This window comes from Macaca nemestrina, chromosome 13 (genome assembly GCF_043159975.1).
Source record: "Macaca nemestrina isolate mMacNem1 chromosome 13, mMacNem.hap1, whole genome shotgun sequence".
NCBI lineage: Eukaryota > Metazoa > Chordata > Mammalia > Primates > Cercopithecidae > Macaca > Macaca nemestrina.
The window spans coordinates 56,333,926-56,352,543 of NC_092137.1; the positions used below are offsets into that span (position 1 = coordinate 56,333,926).

General features: G+C 36.6%; 1 long non-coding RNA gene and 1 pseudogene across 1 annotated transcript in view; one reads left to right on the forward strand and one right to left on the reverse strand.

Annotated features, from left to right (window-relative positions):
• LOC105465065 (uncharacterized) overlaps nt 1-18,618 on the reverse strand; it is an 85,042-nt gene that overhangs the window by 24,369 nt on the left and 42,055 nt on the right. The gene's annotated exons all lie outside the window — the stretch shown is intronic.
• Nucleotides 15,490-16,122, forward strand: LOC105465064 (protein LLP homolog pseudogene; annotated as a pseudogene).

Genomic DNA, 18,618 nt, shown 5'->3' on the forward strand with positions numbered 1-18,618 from the left:
CCTTGATACAGAAATGCAATTAAAAAAAATTTTTTTTTTTTTTTTTTTTGGAAATGGGAGTCTCGCTCTGTCGCCCAGGCTGGAGTGCAGTGGTGCGATCTCGGCTCACTGCAAGCTCCTCTTCCCGGGTTCAGACCATTCTCCTGCCTCAGCCTCCCTAGTAGCTGGGACTACAGGCGCCTGCCACCACACCCAGCTAGTTTTTGTATTTTTAGTAGAGATGGGGTTTCACCGTGTTAGCCAGGATGGTGTCAATCTCCTGACCTCATGATCCGCCCGCCTCGGCCTCCCAAAGTGATGAGATTACAGGTGTGAGCCACTGTGCCAGGCCCAGAAATGTAATTTAATCAAACTGAGATATACAGACTTCTCTTCCTGAGGATACCTGAGGGGATATGTGCCAGTCAAGACTTTGGAAATAGCATTTTAATAATTTTTGTTGTTAAAGTTAATCCCACTTTTAATTATAAATGTGGTTCACATGATTTGTTTTGTGTTACTGGGCGAATGAGGAGGATAACTGGCCTTGATTTTTCACCCTGAAGAATGACATTTGTTCTTATTCTTTTTGCAGAAAAGAATTATCTGTTTCCAGGGATCACCGATAATTAGAGTTGGGTACAGCTCCAAAGTTTCGTGGCAACCTCAGCCTAAGCCATAGTTGATTCTAAATTTCAATATTATTTAGGGCAGATGAATGTGAAACACAGAAGGAATGAGGAAGGGTGATTAAATGTGATAATCTGGGGAGTTGAAGTTTGAGGAGGGCCTGGCAGGAGATCGTCCTCTTTTAGACTGTTTGGAATTTGATGGAGTAGCACCCACAAAGAGAGTGGGAGGAGCTTTCAGAGGGAAAACATTTTGGGTTCAGTTTCTAACACCCAAACTCCTTGGCTGCAATTTTTTAAAAAACCAAGTAGCACCGAAGGAGCGCAGTAAGTAGCAAGTGAATCCAATAAAGGCAAATTAATTCCCAAGGCTGGTTTCCTTTCTGGTACAACAACACTTTAGAAAAAGACTTTAGTAAGATTAAAAGTGGTTGAGCATGAAATAGTAACCATTGAAAACTTTTCCCCCGCCTTGGTCATGAAATAGAAATTTGGTATTTTAGTTTTGGTTGCCATGCAAGTCTTTTGCTTCGTGAGGGCAAGGAAATTGCTCTGTTTAGCGTAATCCCAGAGACCACTGTGAGGGATTGTATGAACATCTCACAGTTGCCAGCTGAGATTAAGCCAACTCACAGCCATCCGCGTTAGACCTGCAGGAGAAAGCGTATGAGCACAGGCACGTGGCTGCGTTAGGTGGAAGCACATCTTCATTCACCGAGTGCAGCAGCAGAAGCCCTGATGTACCCCTCTGCATTTTTCTTGATGAGACATTATCAAGCTACTCCTCTTGCTGAATTGAAACCTCATTTTCACAGATTTCTGGCATATGCTATACGGCATGTATTGTCATAAAAGTATAATCTTTGCATTTAGAAAGGATTTACTCTATTTAATCCATATACAGTAAGAAACAGTCAAGTAGGAGTACAGGTAGATGTAAAACCAATCACTAAAAACGGTTTTTTCAACAAGCTTTATAGAGAACTTGGAAATATCAAAGCCAAACACTCTAAAATTTGTCCTCAGACAAGAAAATCAGCAATTACATTGAAAAAGTAATGACCGTATGTATACTCACCAAATGGGCAGATGTGTCAATAGCGGTGGCTGTTACCTTTCATAGATGGGGATGTTCATGTCCTCCCCTCTTGCCCATGTCACTTTGTCGTGGGTTAGTAAGACTGAGCCATGATCTAAGCCCCTCAGTCCACTGGGTGGGGCTAATCAATGGTAGGAATAATGATTAAGAACAGAGGGAAGAGGAAACGCCTTCAGAGTTTCCCCACCATCCGCCGTGGATGGCATCTCAACCTGGGTGAGTGTAAGAAGCACACAGGGAACTTGTTGCAAATGTAGATCCCCAGGACCCACCTCTAGATTTTGATTCAGTAGGTCTGGTTTTGTTGGCTGGGATTTGCACTTCGGTAGAGATTTTCCACTGCCTTTCTCCGGCCCTATTTCATACGAAACCATTTCTTCCTTTACATTGTAGACTCCAGCTCTAACAAGTTCTGAAAATCCAGTGAGCTGTATTTGCCCATACTTGGAATCATTTCTTCTTTCTCTCTCCCTCCTCTCTCTCTCTTTCACACACATACACACACACACACACACACACACACACACACCCCTTGTGTGACAGTCACACATTGAATCTTAGAAAACTATCACACTGCCTTCTCTCCCCGCTCTCCTTTTTGTGGCACCTGTAATACACAATGGTGTTTTCTCACATGCTTTCTCCTTCATTGACTGTAGACTTGTAAGTGTTGGTACTATGCTTATTCATCTTTATATCCTCAACTATACTATTCTCAGTTTAGCATATGATGTTTAATAAGTGCTCAATAAAATTTCGTCAAACTAAATCAAATGTTTGTTGAACCAAAGAATTATGGATTTCAGCTCATAACTTGTCCTTAAATAATTGAGACTTGACACAATTAAGAGAGTGATGGTTTACTGAGTTAGAAAAGTGGCTTTTCATTTTAAAAGTCAGGTAAATATAAAGTTACAAAATAATCGAGAAAGAACAATTGAATATAATCTTGTGCCTCATACGAACTCCTAAGTACAAGGCTACTTTTGTAAAATAAGAATGTCTGATCATTAGGATTTAACTTTTAAAATATTGTTCTAAGTTTATTTTCTGGAGTCAAATTGCTCAGGATTAAAAATAAGCAGATTTTATCCTAATCAAAAAACAAGGGCTTCTAAGAGCAACATGAATGATGTTCAGTTTTTTCTTTTCTCTTAATCTTAGATTTGATTTTCCTTTCTCTTTAGAAAGTTTAATACTGAAAAGTTACTATAGAGAGGTGACAGAAGTATGTAGTTCTTCTTCCCTCTGCTAGAAAACATTAAGAAAAGATCATAAATAGAAACATCATATGTTGATGTGGAAGGTGAGACAGCTTTGTATTAATCTTAAGTTGTCATGCCCACAACTGCACAGGGAGGTAGGCTCTCAACAGAAGCAAAGACACATACTTTTCTGCCTTGCCTACCTTACTGGGTTGCTGTGATGGCAGTTAAAAAAGAAAAAGGAAGAAACTGTTACAAAGTTGTTTTGGCAACAATGCTATATTAATGTGAATAGATAGTCCACAGGCCAGATAAACTAAAATATAGTAGCAAAATATCAAGGAGTAAGCTGTTTCTAACACTTATCTATACATTCTGTTCAAGTATTCTGGGGATATTATCATATCCATGGGAAGATGTCTCTATACGCATCTTTTGGGTGCGCTGCAATGTATGCATTTGTGATCTTAGTTCTATCGGAGGCTCTCTATAGATTTGTATTTGAGAGTAACAAATTTCAGTTTGGTCATTGGGTCTGTTCAGATGGTGGCAATTTTCCTATTTCCCTGAAAACTAGTGTTATTTATTCAAAGCTGTAATTATTTGGATATCTTCTGAAAACCTGGAGGACTACCCTTCCCGCAGCTCTCTTGGCTGTGGAATGGTGTGTGGGGTGTCGGGAAGCACATGAGCTTTGGGGTAAGGTGGACCTTGGTGTGACTGCTGGTTCTACTACTTACTACCTGTGGGCTTTAGGCAAATTGTTTTATTTCTTGGAGCCTCAGTTTCTGTGTTGGTAATACTTGTGCATGAGATGAAGAACTAAATACGGTATTTGTGAAAATGTCTAACTAGTACAGAATCTGATACATAAATTCTCCATAAATGCTAACTTTATTTTGTTTTAATTTTATTCCTATGTCCTTTGGTTAACTCAATTACTTTTTCTGTTCGTTTTACAAATCTTCAACCTCCAGAGTTTACAAAAGTTACCCAAATCCCACTCATTTTTTATGCCTTTATCTTTTTTGTTATTTTCCTCCTTCCTAGAATTTTTTCATACCCATTTCTGTATCTTGCTTGAGTTACTGATTTATTGTCAATGTACTAGGGTGTATTAGTATATAGGTCAAGAGGTGTCTCAATCTGTAAGTTGAAGGGCTTCTGAGTTTACATGCTGTTATTGATTCCTCAGAACCTTATGGTATCTAGAGTTGATACAAGCTATACTTGCAATTCAGTTTTCTCTTCTTTCTTTTCTTTCTCTCCATCATCTGAGACATGTCCTCTGTCAAACTTCGGGCCTAAATTCTGAAACATCTCAGGTCTTTGGATACTCAAACTCAAGCTAGTGCTGAAGTAGTATTAATTTTGTTATATTTGAGTATCTTTTGCATCCTACTTTTTGGAAATTAACTCAAAGCAAAGGTAGAACATCTATATAAATCAACTGAAAAAGTGCTGGTGGATGAGAGGACCCATAAGAACCCACTCAATGTTACTCTCTTCTGTATCCTAATTTCCTAGCAGTTATGATGACTACCTAAAGGTTCCCTAAATGAACTTCTGCTGTTTGATTTCTAGTTGAGAGTCACTATCCAAGCAATAACCTTTTCAAGTCTGCTTCCTTTTACCTTGTCTTTTTGTTATTTCTGGGACTGGGACTCCGTATCCTCCAAGGTTTGAAAAATAGCCAAACATTATTTATTTTTTTTGTAGGCCTGTAGGCATTTGGAAAATGTTTGGCTTCGAATTGATTTCAATGAAATAGTTGGCTGGAGTTACAAATGAGCATTTTGGCTGGAATTGTGTTAAATACCAGTTTGAATTTTGGTAAAGCTGCCCTGAATACATCTATCTTTGTCAATGGATTTGTTTGTTTATTAAGTGCATACTTTCTGGATTTTTGTGGGAAGAGAAGGTCAGACAGAGGAACATGAGGATTAGAAGTGATTACGAATGGGGAAAGGGATTCATGGAGAATGGTGTCTAGAGATAAGGCATTACGAGAAGGGAATTTGAGTCATAGTGTGCATAAGTGGGTGTCGAGTCCAAAGCCAAAACCGGAACTGCCATTGAGCTGAGCTTCCCACTGGCATGTTTTCCACATTCTGAATGGTGGAGACATTCTTGAATAGGTAGTCACAGTTAACAACAGAACATAAGTGTTACTGATACAAAGGATGGTTCCCATAAAAAGGCTTTATCCTTCTCTAGTTCAAGCTTCTGCAAAGCCTTAAAAAGAAGCCAGTTCCACTTCAAGAGATATGGTGCATTCTCCATCCCTGTGACCTAAGCGGATAAATAATCTCCTCAGAGACAAGCCATTATTAGTAGGTTGGATAATGACAATAACATGAGTAATTGGAGAGAAATAAAGTAGTTTCTGTTAGAATAGTCATCGGGGGTTGCCTATATGTAATTGGGTTGCAACCCTTAAGACTAAACTTTTCCACCTTCTCTTTCATAAAAAAAGAAAATTTTGGAGGTGCTCTTTCTGGAGACCAGAGACATAATAATAATTAACTTCAGTGACACTGATCTGCTCCATAGAATTGAAGTTGTAATGGCTGAATCAGCTTGGACCTACCTTCTTTGGTAGAGTACATCCACAGTAAAAGAAGGAGAAAAGCTTATCCGGGAAATATTTAGGAGATAGCGTTTAGAATCCAGATCTCTGAAGATTCTTGCAACAGAGAAGAAATGTCAGTCTAAGTCTGTCAGAGTTTTCTTTTTTTTTTCTTTTTTCTTTTTTTTTTGGAGATAGAATCTCGCTCTGTTGCCCAGTCTAGAGTGCACTGATGCAATCTTGGCTCACTGCAACCTCCACCTCCCGGGTTCAAGCAATTCTCCTGCCTCAGCCTCCTGAGTAGCTGGGACTACAGGTGCCCACCACCACACCTGGCTACCTTTTTTGTATTTTTAGTAGAGACAGGATTTCACCGTGTTGCCTAGGCCGGTTTCAAACTCCTCAGCTCAGGCAATCCGCCTGCCTCAACCTCCCAAAGTGCTAGGATTACAGGCATGAGCCACTGCACCTGGCCATTTGTCAGAGTTTTCTAAGAGGATACTTGGTTTGGGAAGATGGAAGTGATGCTAAAGGCAACAAACATGAAAGCATGGAAGATGATTAGATACTTGCAGCCTGTAAGCCTGTAAGTCTCCATGACAGAGTGTTGGGCAAGATTGCAAAAGGGTTGACTTACCCATTGTCAGCTTCTTGGAGGCAGGGGCCAAGTTTGAGATTTCTTCTGCAATTCTCACAGTGCCAGACTGGAACTCACTGGCTTCTTTGAGGAGTTCAGTGCCATGCCACAATCTGGCAAGATTCACATCCTACGAGAACGTGTTTATTCTAGAAGCAAATGCATCCCCATTGTCAATTTAACTGGCTAGTGACCTAGAAAAAAGGCACAACCCCTATAAAATCTCAGTTTTCTCACTTAAAAATAGGATCCCAGTATCTATCTCATAGGCTTGCTAGGAGTTTAAATAAAAATATTTACATAAAATGCCTAACAATGCCTGACATGGAACCATACAGTACTAGTAGCAGTGTCAAAAGCGGTTATTTAATTAGGGATGACCATGTTCTTAGCCTTGTACTAAGCATTTTATGTATATTATCTCATTTGATCTTGACAATGACCCTATCAGGAAGGCTGTTACAGAAATCAAACTGAGAATGGGAGAATAACCAATAGCAATACCTTTCCATGGAGTTACAAAGCAACATGGAACTCACTTTTCAGAATCATGAGTTCCAGCAATATAGTGAGAAAAGGAGAGTGAAAGAGACAGATACCAGGAGGCAGCGTCATTCTCTTAATTTTAAGAGTTCATTTTGAAGAGAAGCCTAAGAAAGCCACCTAGGAAGTACCTGTAAAAGTAAAAGGACACCTGGATCTTTATAGGGCAACAGCAAGGGTGGCTAGACAGAGATAGTACTGTGAGGAAAAAGATGAATGGAACATTTTCTCCACTGCTTTGGAGCCAGTAAGGGAGCTAGTAAGTAACCCAGGACCAGTGAGAGAAGACAGGGGCTCAGTTTAGGGAAGACAGGGGCCCATAGGGGAAAAAGGCTAAGGGGATTACCTGATGCCTAATGCCTGAGGTCCAAAAAACAATCTTTTAGGATGGAGATTGAAGAATGCACATCCCTTGGGCAGGGACAATACATACTCAAACTATTTTGATTGGCTTGCATATGTTTAGGGAGTGAATGCCAGGAGTCCTCATAAATACTTATTTTTCAGTTACTATATTGAGGTAAATACACTTAGAGAAAAATGCTCAAATCGTAAGTGTGCAATCTGATGAATTATCACAAAGTACACACACCCATGTAACCACCACCCAGGTCAAGAAAGGAAACATTACCATCTTTATAAATATTTACTACTCAAGAGTTTTCACAAGCTTAGTTTCTTAAATAAATTTGTGTCTTTCTAACATAGACATTTAAAGTAAAATGTGGCCAGTTAGGATGTTTTATGCATAAAGTGAGAAAAGCAGCTCATTTGAAAAATGAGTTGGAGAAAACACTTGAAATCCGAACAATTCTATAAAAGCGATCTGTTGAAATCTGCATAAATTATAATTAAAACCTGAAATAAGGGGCAGTTTTATACACCTTCCTAATACAACAGGGTACTGAAAAATTGAGGTTCAAGGAGGAATCCCTGTTTTTTCATTTTGTGTTTTAAAAGGACTATGCTGCTTAAAGCCTTCAAGAAATGACAGCTTTTGGCACTGTCCCAAGCACACTGTGTGTTCAGCAAATATTTCCTGGTAATGACAATGGTGATGTTACCTTTTTTATATGATACGTGGTGATCTTTGTCTCCCTAAAGCAAAAATCTGTGCAAAGACATATGACTTTTAGTTCTCTGCAGTTGTTGCTTGGAACCTCAGGAGAGACAATAGTCTTTGTGTATTAGTGGTGTGTTTTATACACCGATTGAAATTATTTGCCCTTTACCTCTATCCTTCTCCACAACCAAACACAGGCTCTGGGTTTTGCAGAGATATAAATAAGGAAAGAAAATAAGTGGCAAAACTGGGTGTAAGTCACTCATGTCTGTAATCCTAGCACTTCGGGAGGCCAAGATGGGAGGATAACTTGAGACCTGGAGTTGTAGACAAGCTTGGGCAACATATTAAGACCCCATCTCTCCAAAAAATTTAACAAGTTAGCTGGTTGTGGTGGCACATGCTTGTAGTCCCAGCTACTTAGGAGGCAGAAGGATTGCTTGAGCTCAGGAGTTTGAAGCTGTAGTGAGCTACGATCAATCACTGCACTCCAGCTTGGTCAATAGCAAGACCCTGTCTCAAAAGAAGGAAGAAGATGAACAGAAGTATCACAGAGGAAAAGAAATTCTGAGTTAAAACCACGCCCTTTGCTTCAAGGAGTCAATATTACAACTTAGTATAGCAATTAACCACACCTTTTATTATATCAGATTCCATTATATGCATACTTGTACTTTAGTGGATAGTTATTTGTGAGCTGAAGAAGGTTCTCCATGGCAGCCACCACGGTGGGTGATGATAAGAAGAAAATAAAAAGCCGTTTGTTAAATAGGAGGGTTATCTAACTTTTACAGACTATCATATCCTTAATGGATTCTTTAGTTGAAACTTTACAGGATACAGAGTTGACAGGATATGTAAATTTGATGATGAATAATGAGTATGGTAACATTTACCTGTTTGTGAATGCAAACTCAAGCTCTGTCTTAGGAACTCCCCAAATGATCCCTGCTGTACTGAAAAGATATTAATTACTTGTTCTGTCTTGATTTTTAGGTTGGCAGTAACAATCAGGAAGAGATGAAGCATCTATTTCACAGGACTATGTGCACTTTATGTTGTTTTTGTGTTCTCAGCAACAGCATTTAGCATTTACCCATTGAGGTTAAAGTATAAATCGATGTCAAATTTATACAAATCTTTCTTCCTTGGTGTCTACTTTAGCCAGTGGGTTGTAATTTAGTAGCTTTGATTTTGAGTCAACCATTTGACTTATATGAAAAATTGAGTAACTCAGGCACTTTTATTAGAATGTAGATGTTCAAGTTAATTCTTTAGAGATAAGTGTCATGTGGTACAAAGTAAACTGGACTCTAGTTTCAGGTTTACCACTAACCAGCTATATGTCCTGGGGCCACTTAATTTTGGGGCCTTAAAATCAGCTAGTGGCTAAAATTGTGGGTGTTGGAGTCAAGTAGACCTCGTTCAAGGCCCTTATTAAGCCTCTAGGAGTTTCAGCTTTTTTTTTCACCTGCAAAATGAGAACAGTAATAGTCTGACTTCATATAACGTTGTTATGGGGACTAAAGGGGACCGTGTATGTCAAATGCCCAGTATACAGTCAGTGCTCAATATATAAGAGAGCTGGAATAAGTGGCCACTATTTTCCTTTCCAAATCCAAAGATTTGATTTCTGTGAATGGTGGAGCTTCTGAAATGTCTGTCAAGATTATATCCAGATAGGAATTTCAGGTCCTTGAGAGATGGCACATTGTAGCCAAGCTTTAATTCATAGGCCATTGGGCACTGGTGTATTTTAGTTACACATTTATTGAAAACCCTGACATCCTTTGAAAGAAAACAGAGGGAACCATTACCCCATCAGAGGAGGAAAGACCGTGTGGACTCATCTAGCACAGTCCTTCAAGAGAAGCTGTTTGCTTGCCTTAATTAAGGGTTGTGTATTTAGTATTACTAAGGCTAGGGCAAAGAGGCATGGCTGTGCCCAGGAAGGAAAATGATAAAAGATACATGGACAGTGTCCTTAGGAGGGGCTGATTAGGAGGCAAAATAGTCCTCCCACCAGCATCCTCTCTCTTGCAGTTTACACAGCAATGGGAGAAGACTGTGGTGGTGAGAAACAGCAGCAGGAGACTAGGCCATCCTCAAAACTTGCTCATTCACTCTGAGCATAATGACCATATCCTACATCTTTCCAGTTCTTTATTATTGACAAATATTTTACCAGCCATGAGAAGTAAGTAGGAAAGTGAATACCTTGCTTGTTGTAAAGATTAGGAAAATCAGAGAGGTCTCATTTAAGTAAGGGAATCAGATACTGAAAACCTACGTTTCCTCAATAGACACTGGGGACCCCAAAAGGAGTGGAGAGGCAAGAGTTGAAAAACTACCTATTGCATACTATGTTCACTGTGTGGGTGACAGAGTCAATAGAAGTCCCAAACCTCAGCATTACACAATATATCCATGTAATAAACCTGGACGTGTACCCCTGAATTTAAAATAATTTTTAAAAAAAGTAATAACAATTAAAAAGAAAACAGCTTCTTAAAAAAGTAAACATACATTTATCATATGACCCAACAATCACATCTCTTGACATTTGTCCCAGAAAAATGAAAATTTATATTCACACAAAAATCTTAGACTATATTGTTTGTATTAGTTTTGTTTGTAATGCCAAAAGACAGACACAAACTAAATGTCCTTCAATGGGTAAATCATTAAACAAACTATGCTGCATCCATATCATGAAATACTACTCAATAGTAAAAAGGAACAAACTATTGATACATGCAACAGCTTGGATGGATGTCAAAAGAATTAAGCTGAGTAAAAAAAAAGTCAGTCTCAAAAGGTTACATACTATATGATTAAATTTATAAACATTCTACAAATGACAAAATTATGGAGATAGTAAACAGATTAGTGGTTGCCAGGAGTTAGGGATGGGGCATCAAGAGGGCAAAGAGATAGGTTTAACTAGAGAGGGGTAACACCAGGGATGTTTGTGGTGATGAAATAATTCTGTATCTTGATTATGGCAGGTGTTACACAAATCTACATGTGGCAAGTTGCATAGAACTATACACACATACACACATGAGTGCCTATGCATTAGTGAAATCTGAATAAGATCTATGGGTTGTACAAATGTCAATTTCCTGGTTTAGATATTTTACTATAGTTATATCAAATGTTCCATTGGGGGAAATTGAGTGAAGGTACATAGAACCTCTGTATTATTATTTTTTAACTGCTTGTAAGTCTATACATTTTTCAAGATAAAAATTTGAAAAAACAAAAACAAACAAAATAAAACCTAAGTTTCCTGACTTGTAGTTCCATGCTTGTTCCTGTGTGCTATTTTATCTGAGATGTAGAATTATGCACATTTAGATAATTTATTTCCTTCCAATGCATGTCTTTTTGAACTTCAATTTCTTTGTTAGGACAAAAAAAGGACTATAAAATAGGACTGCCAATAATACCTTCTTCGCTGGGTTTGTGAGAAAACTAAATTAAACAATGTGTATAGAGTGCTTCATGCAATAGTGACTATTAGTCGTTGCTATCAAAGAGTTAAAACATCCCTACTGCCTGGGAGGATGCTAAATTACTAGCAATGTTTTTATTGTTTCCTTTAATGAAACCTCATGTTTTGAAATATTTTGTGTATCAAATTGTATATATGGTTAATAATTTTTTTCTTTTGTTACTATCAAAGGCATTTTAGACTGTTAGTTGGAGTGTCTGATTAGCAATTGCATCAATATTGAGTTGATTTAAATACAATGAAAGTAAAGAAAGCTGATATTTGGAGATCCTTCTTATCCTCATCTAAGGAAATGTACTTCTTTCAGGTCACCTGAAGTGCTGAAGTGTCTAAAACATCTTGCTGATGTCCAGCACTGACTTTACAGACTCTGGACATAGTTGAGCTCTCACTTTTCAATGAACAAGCCAAACCTTATTATTATAATCTGAGTGAGTTGACATTTTGTGTGTGATCTAATTCAATTTTTGAATGTTACAATTTTTTCCATCACATCATGGGAAATTGGTGTGGTCCAGAAATAATCCAAATGAATTCACTAAGAATGAAACTGAAGATGAATTTTTAACATGCTACCAGAAGTTATTGATTAACAGGCATACCAATGTTTCAGATACTATATTATGAATATATAAAAATCAAATTATGACTTTTATTCATTGTCATTAAAGATCAATTTCAATAATAATTTTTAATAGTTTACCCTTTAGTCATGAAATTTTTATACTATCAGAGGAGAAGGGAAAATAATTTTTTTTAGTATATAGAAATTGGATTGCTTATAGACAAACTGTTAAGGGGGAAAATTATAAAGGATGTTGAAAAATATAAATTTAAACAAACATCTCTTATTTTGACAGGATATGTTTCAGAGGGAACAAGTCTTGAGTCTTTCAAATATTATTGGGCCAGGCTAAAATAATTTCATTGTGAGAGCATTTTCCCTCTCTGTGTGCAGTCTAAGTGCATATTTTGTGCTCTTAGGAATAACTTTCCAAAGCTGTGTGAAGAATGTAGCAATAAAATCTAATAAGAATTATGGCTCATGACTTGAATGATGTCAGTACCCTTTTAATCCTCCCAAACATGAAAACGTTTTCTCCTCTTAAATAAGATTTCTTAACTCCTTATTTCTAAGGAAATAAGTAGATCTCATTAGTTCTATTGGCAAAGTAAGAGTTAAATGAAAATGTTTCTTTCCATTATTATTAATGCTGATACTTACTAAGACCACTACTTTAGAAAAGAAATGTATTCTAGACAATATTTTATGAATACATATTATTTTGTCTGATTATTTTAGTGTTTCAGTTATAATCTTTTGTTTTCTCTAAGCCAGTGGTTCTCAAACTTGAGCATGAGTCAGAATTACCTGGAAAGCTTGTTGAAACACAGATTGCAGGACCCATTCTGAGTTTCTGATTCAGGAGGCCTCTAGAGGGGTGCAAGAATTTGCATTTCTAACAGGTTCCTAGGTGATGCTGCTGATGCTAGTCTGGGAATCAAACTTTGACAACAACTGCTTTAAGCCATGTTAGGAACAACCTTCTTATTTTACAAATTTAATTTAGTGGGATTCAACCATCATGAGGCATGTAGTTCCCTTGGTTTAGAAGAAGTCAAAGTTCAATAAGTGGGCTGTAGCTTGGCTTTTTGGCCATGCTAGATTTATTCCAGGTCAAAGAACTGCTTATAAAAAAAGCATAGTTGATGAAATGATTCGATGCTTGAAGATGTCAGACTGTAGAATCTCTACGGGTAAGTGTGTGATTTCTTCAGTGACATCACATTTGCCTGCAGAGATTTTCCAGTCTGCCACTTTGAAGTTGTATTTAAGATGGAAAAAAGTTGTCGTCATTCTACAGTGATCTTTCTTGTCTTGCTAAATTTCAAAACTATATTTATTCAAGGTTAAAATTGGATGGTAAGTAGGAGTTATAGTTGGGATTCAGATAGGTGCATAAATGAGAATGGATACTCCCTAATTTTGCTGCACATATCCATAGAGAATGAAGGAAAAGATGAAAAGTGAAGTTTCCCAAGCCACAACCAGTGGATGAGACTAGTATACCTTGGTCATGGAAGAAAGACTAGGCTTCTTATGCCATCATTCATTTTTTTCCCCTCAAATTATGCTGGTTGTTTCATATGTGCTTATTTTTACCAGTGTTTTAGTTACACCAAAAGCCTTATGGTCAATCCAGGTAAATATCCTTTCATTTCGAGCAATTTTATCTCATGTTAGACTTTGCAGTTGAGTTTCTCAGTCTTTTGTAATTTAGTTATGCCTAAGTAATAACAAGATTAGATGAGTAGAATGAGGAGATGTGCCTTTTACTTTTATTGTCTCCGTCTTTCTTCTGCCTAATAATGGTCTTATGATAATACCATCACCTGCTGCTAATCTTTAAAGTGCTGGAATAATGCATAATATGCAATATTTACTTTAGAACTCAAAAATCTAACTTGTGAATATTGTGATATTATTAACACTACAATGTCGGGTTTTGGGACAATGTCAACTGTAAATTTATTTCAACATTTTCCTGGAACGGGGACTTTATATATTTTGTTATCTTCTATATCCCAGCACATAGAATAATTCCTGGCCTATAGTAGGTACTCAATAAACATTTATTAATGATTGGCTATTACTTAGGATGTCTTTTTGCAAATGCTTGTTTACCATTAGAAAGGAGATATGTATATTCACATATTGTATTGATATTAGAGTGACATTTAATTTTAGACAAGATAAAATGAGAGAGTAAATATGTAAATCTTGGCAATAAAGAATCCTTCTACAGTAAAATGCATTATAATAAAATTTTTTTGTAATACTTGGTTTAGGAGTAGATTAATAACTTCCTTCAAGTATAACAATGTTATATTATGTTTTTCAGGCATGTAGTTGAATTTCGAATGATGAGTTTTTTAGTCCTGGGTTACATCCAAATTTATGTAATAATGAATCACAAAATTAGGGTTGATTATGTTTATACTACACAACACAGTGTCTTGATTATCTGTTAATCTGCTATATACACATCCTTGGACCTCAAGATGACTTTGAAAGCATCCTCAACTTTCCTAAATAAACCATAAATAGAAACTTAACATTAAGTCTCTCATAAGTGTGCAGAGGATGTAACAGGTGGCCCTGATCTGATGTAAGTGTAGCTAAAATAGTGTGTTGAAATAATTGCAGCTTAGAAAGATAGAAAACATCTGGGCTTCAAGGGAGAACATTTCCATCCTTTTTGCTGCTTTTAAAAATAGAGAACTACATCATTCTGGGTTGCATAGAAAGAATGGTCTTGTGTTAGAAACTCTACGATCCTCAGTCTGTTCATCTAAAGCTCCAAAGGATGAGACTAATATACCTTGGTTATGGAAGAAACACTAGGCTTCTCATGCCATCATTCATTTTCTTTTCTCAAATTACTATTTTTGTTTATATGTGCTTGTAGGGCCTGATTAACAGTGTCACTTGTTCTCTTGAAGGAAAATTGAATTTGTGAACGATGGAATTATAGTTGCCATTTCTTTAATGTTGAAAAACATCTCACCAAAGAAGATATAGTAAGTAGTATATGAAAGGTTTTCAATATTGTATGTCATTAGGGAACTGAAAATTAAAATGAGGTACCACTAAACACCTAAGAGAGTGGCTAAAATCCAGAACACTGACAACACCAAATGCTGATGAGGATGTGGAGCAACAGGAACTCTCAGTAGTCATTGCTGAAGGGAATGTAAAATGGTATAGCCACTGTGGAAGACCGTTCCACAGTTGTTGATATCTTGTTTGTTTCTTTGCTCCACGGGAAGGCATGAATGGAACAGAGCTTTGAGACAGAATCCTCATTTTAGTTGCCTCTATGAGTAGGCTGTTTAGAGGCAGCCAGCCTATTAATATAGGGCTCTTGTTAGTTTAAGCACTTAGGTAGAAAAAGACCCCTCTTTAAATGCAAATTTTTAATATCTAAGCATTATCTGCCTTTAACATTAGTACAGATGAATTTATAAGATTATTTCTAGCAGACAGTAAAGATCTGAAAAAAAAAATTGAACAGTACAGTTACATCTTAAAAGATCAGAGGCCAAGATCTACCCAGTGATCCTTAACCCTGGCTGTATATCAGAAACATTTTGGATTTATGGAGAAGACAGATTTCCAAGCCCCAACCAAGACCTCCTGAACCTGAACTTACAAGATGTGGACTTGAAAAGTCTCTTTTTTTAAAAAGACTTCCGGTCGGCGTGATCCTGAGGCGTGTGTGTTGGTTTTTCAGGTAAAACATGGCTAAAAGCTTACGGAGTAAGGGGAAAAGAAAGATGCATGCTGAAAAGAGAAAAAAGAATGCCCCAAAGGAGCTCAGCAGGCTTAAAAGTATTCTCAAACTAGAAGGTGATGTTTTAATGAAAGATGTTCAAGAGATAGCAACTGTGGTGGTACCCAAACGCAAACATTGCCAAGAGAAAATGCAATGTGAGGTAAAAGATGAAAAAGATGACATGAAAATGGAGACTGATATTAAGAGAAACAAAAAGACTCTTCTAGACCAGCATGGACAGTACCCAATATGGATGAACCAAAGGCAAAGAAAAAGGCTGAAGGCAAAGCGAGAGAAAGGAAAGGGGAAAAGCAAAGCAAAAGCAGTGAAAGTGGCAAAGGGTTTGGCCTGGTAGACTCTTAAAACCTTGGAAAATGCCACACGGGATAGATGATGGATTAGAATGTATACACATGTATACTTTGATTTCAGCTCCCACCAAATGAAAACTATTTGTTTTCCTATTTTAACTTGGCCTTTTTTCTGCAGTTCAAACCCAGCATAACTCCTCAAGTTTGTTTTGGGAACTTAAATAAAATATTTTCTTTGATACAAAAAAAAAAAAAAAAAAAAAAAAAAAGAAAAATCTCTTTTTTTAAAAAAAAATAGTAAACTTTATTTTTTAGGGCAGTTTTAGATTCATGCAAGATTGAGTCAAAAGTATAGAGAGTTCCCATATGTCCTATCCCCATCCATGTACAATCTCCCCTACTAATGACATCCCCTACCATAGTGATAACATTTTTTATGATGGATGAACCTACATTGACACATCATTATCACCCCCAAATTCACAGTTTACATTAGAGTTAATTCTTGGTGTTTTCTGTGTTTTGACAAATGTATAATGATATGTATCTACCACTGTAGTATCATGCAGAATAGCTTCGGTGCCCTAAAAATCCTCTGCCTATCCATCTCTTCCTCTCCTCTAACCCATGGTACCCACTGAGGTTTTTATTGTTTCCTTAGTTTTTGCCTTCTCCTAAATGCCGTATTGTTGGAATCATATAGCATTTAGCCTTTTCAGATTGACTTCTTAACTTGGTAATATACATTTACATTTCCTCTATGTCTTTTCATGGCTTGCTGGCTCATTTCTTTTTAGTGCTGAATAATATTCCTTTGTCTGCATGTATCACAGTTTATCCATTCACCTACTGAAAGACATTTTGGTTTCTTCCAAGTGTTGGCAATTATGGATAAAGCTGCTGTAAACATCCATGTGCAGGTTTTTGTGAGGACATAAGTTTTCAACTCCTTTGGGTAAATACCTAGGAGCATGATTGCTGGATTGTATGGTAAAAGTATGTTTAGTTTTTAAAGAAACTGACGAACGGTGTTCCACAGTGGCTGTACCATTTTACATTCCCTTCAGCAATGACTACTGAGAGTTCCTGTTGCTCCACATCCTCATCAGCATTTGGTGTTGTCAGTGTTCTGGATTTTAGCCACTCTCTTAGGTGTTTAGTGGTACCTCATTTTAATTTTCAGTTCCCTAATGACATACAATATTGAAAATCTTTCATATGCTACTTACTATATCTTCTTTGGTGAGATGTCTATTCGGGTATTTTGCCCATTTTAAAATTGGGTTCATTTTATTATTGTTGAGTTTTAAATGTTCTTTGTATATTTTAGATAATAATCCTTTATCAGATGTGTTTTTTTTGCAAATATTTTCTCCCGGTCTGTGGCTTATCTACTCACAATCTCTTAACATAGTCTTTTCCAGAGCAGAAGTTTTAAATTTTAATGAAGCCCACCTTATCAATTATTTCTTCCATAGGTCATGCCTTTGGTGTTATATCTAAAAAGTCAATGCCATACCAAAGGTCATCTAAGTTTTCTCTTGTGTTATCTTCTAGGAGTTTTATAGTTTTGCATTTTGTATTTAGGCCTATGAACCACTGAGTTACTTTTGTGAAGGGTATAAGATTTGTGTCTAGATTATTATTATTATTTTTTGCATGTGGATGTCCAGTTGCTCCAGCACTATTTCTTGAAAAGACTCTTTGCTCCATTGTATTGCCTTTGCTCCTTGTCAAAGATCAGCTAACCATGTTTGTGTGGGTCTATATCTAGGCCCTCTATTATGTTCCATTATTCTATTTATCTGTTCTTTCATCAGTACTACACTGGCTTGATTACTGTAGTGATATAGTAAGTCTTGAAGTCAGGTTGTGTCAGTTCTCCAATTTTATTCTCCTTGAATAATGAGTTGGTATTCTGGATCTTTTGCCTCTGCACATAAGCATTAGAATTGGTTTGTCAATATTCACAAAATCATTTTCTGGGATTTTGATTGGGACTTCTTTGAATCTATAGTTCAAGTTGAGAAGAATTGACATCTTGACAAAATAGTTTTCTTACCCAGGAACATGGACTATCTCTCTATTTATTTAGTTCTTCCTTGATATCTTTCATCAGAGTTTTGTAGTTTTTCATATAGATCTTGTGTATCTTTTGTTAGATTTATAGTTGAGTATTTCATTTTTGGGGTGTTAATATAAATGGCAATGTGTTGTTAATTTCAGATTTCATTGTTCATTGCTGGTATACAGGAAAGTGATTGACTTTTGTATATTAACCTTATATCTTGCAACTTGTGCTATAATTGCTTATTTCCAGGAGTTTTTTTGTTGATTATTTTGGGCTTTCTATATATATGATCATGTCATTTGTGAACAAAGACAGTTTTATTTCTTCTTTCCCAATCTGTATATTTTCTATTTTCTTTTCTTGTTTTATTGCATTAGCTGTAACTGCCAGAATAGTATTAAAAATTAGTGGAGAGAATAGACATTCTTGTCTTATTCTTGATCTTAGTGGGAAAGCTTTGAGTTTCTCACCATTAAGTATGATGTTTGCTGTAGTTTTTTTGGTAGATATTCTTTGTAAGTTTAGGAAGTTCCTTTCTATTCCTAGTTTGCTGAGTTTTTTTTTTTTTTTTTAAACCATAAATAGGCGTTGCATTTGTCAAATACTTTTTCTGCATCCGTTGATATGATAATGTGATTTTTCTTCTTTAGTTTTTTGA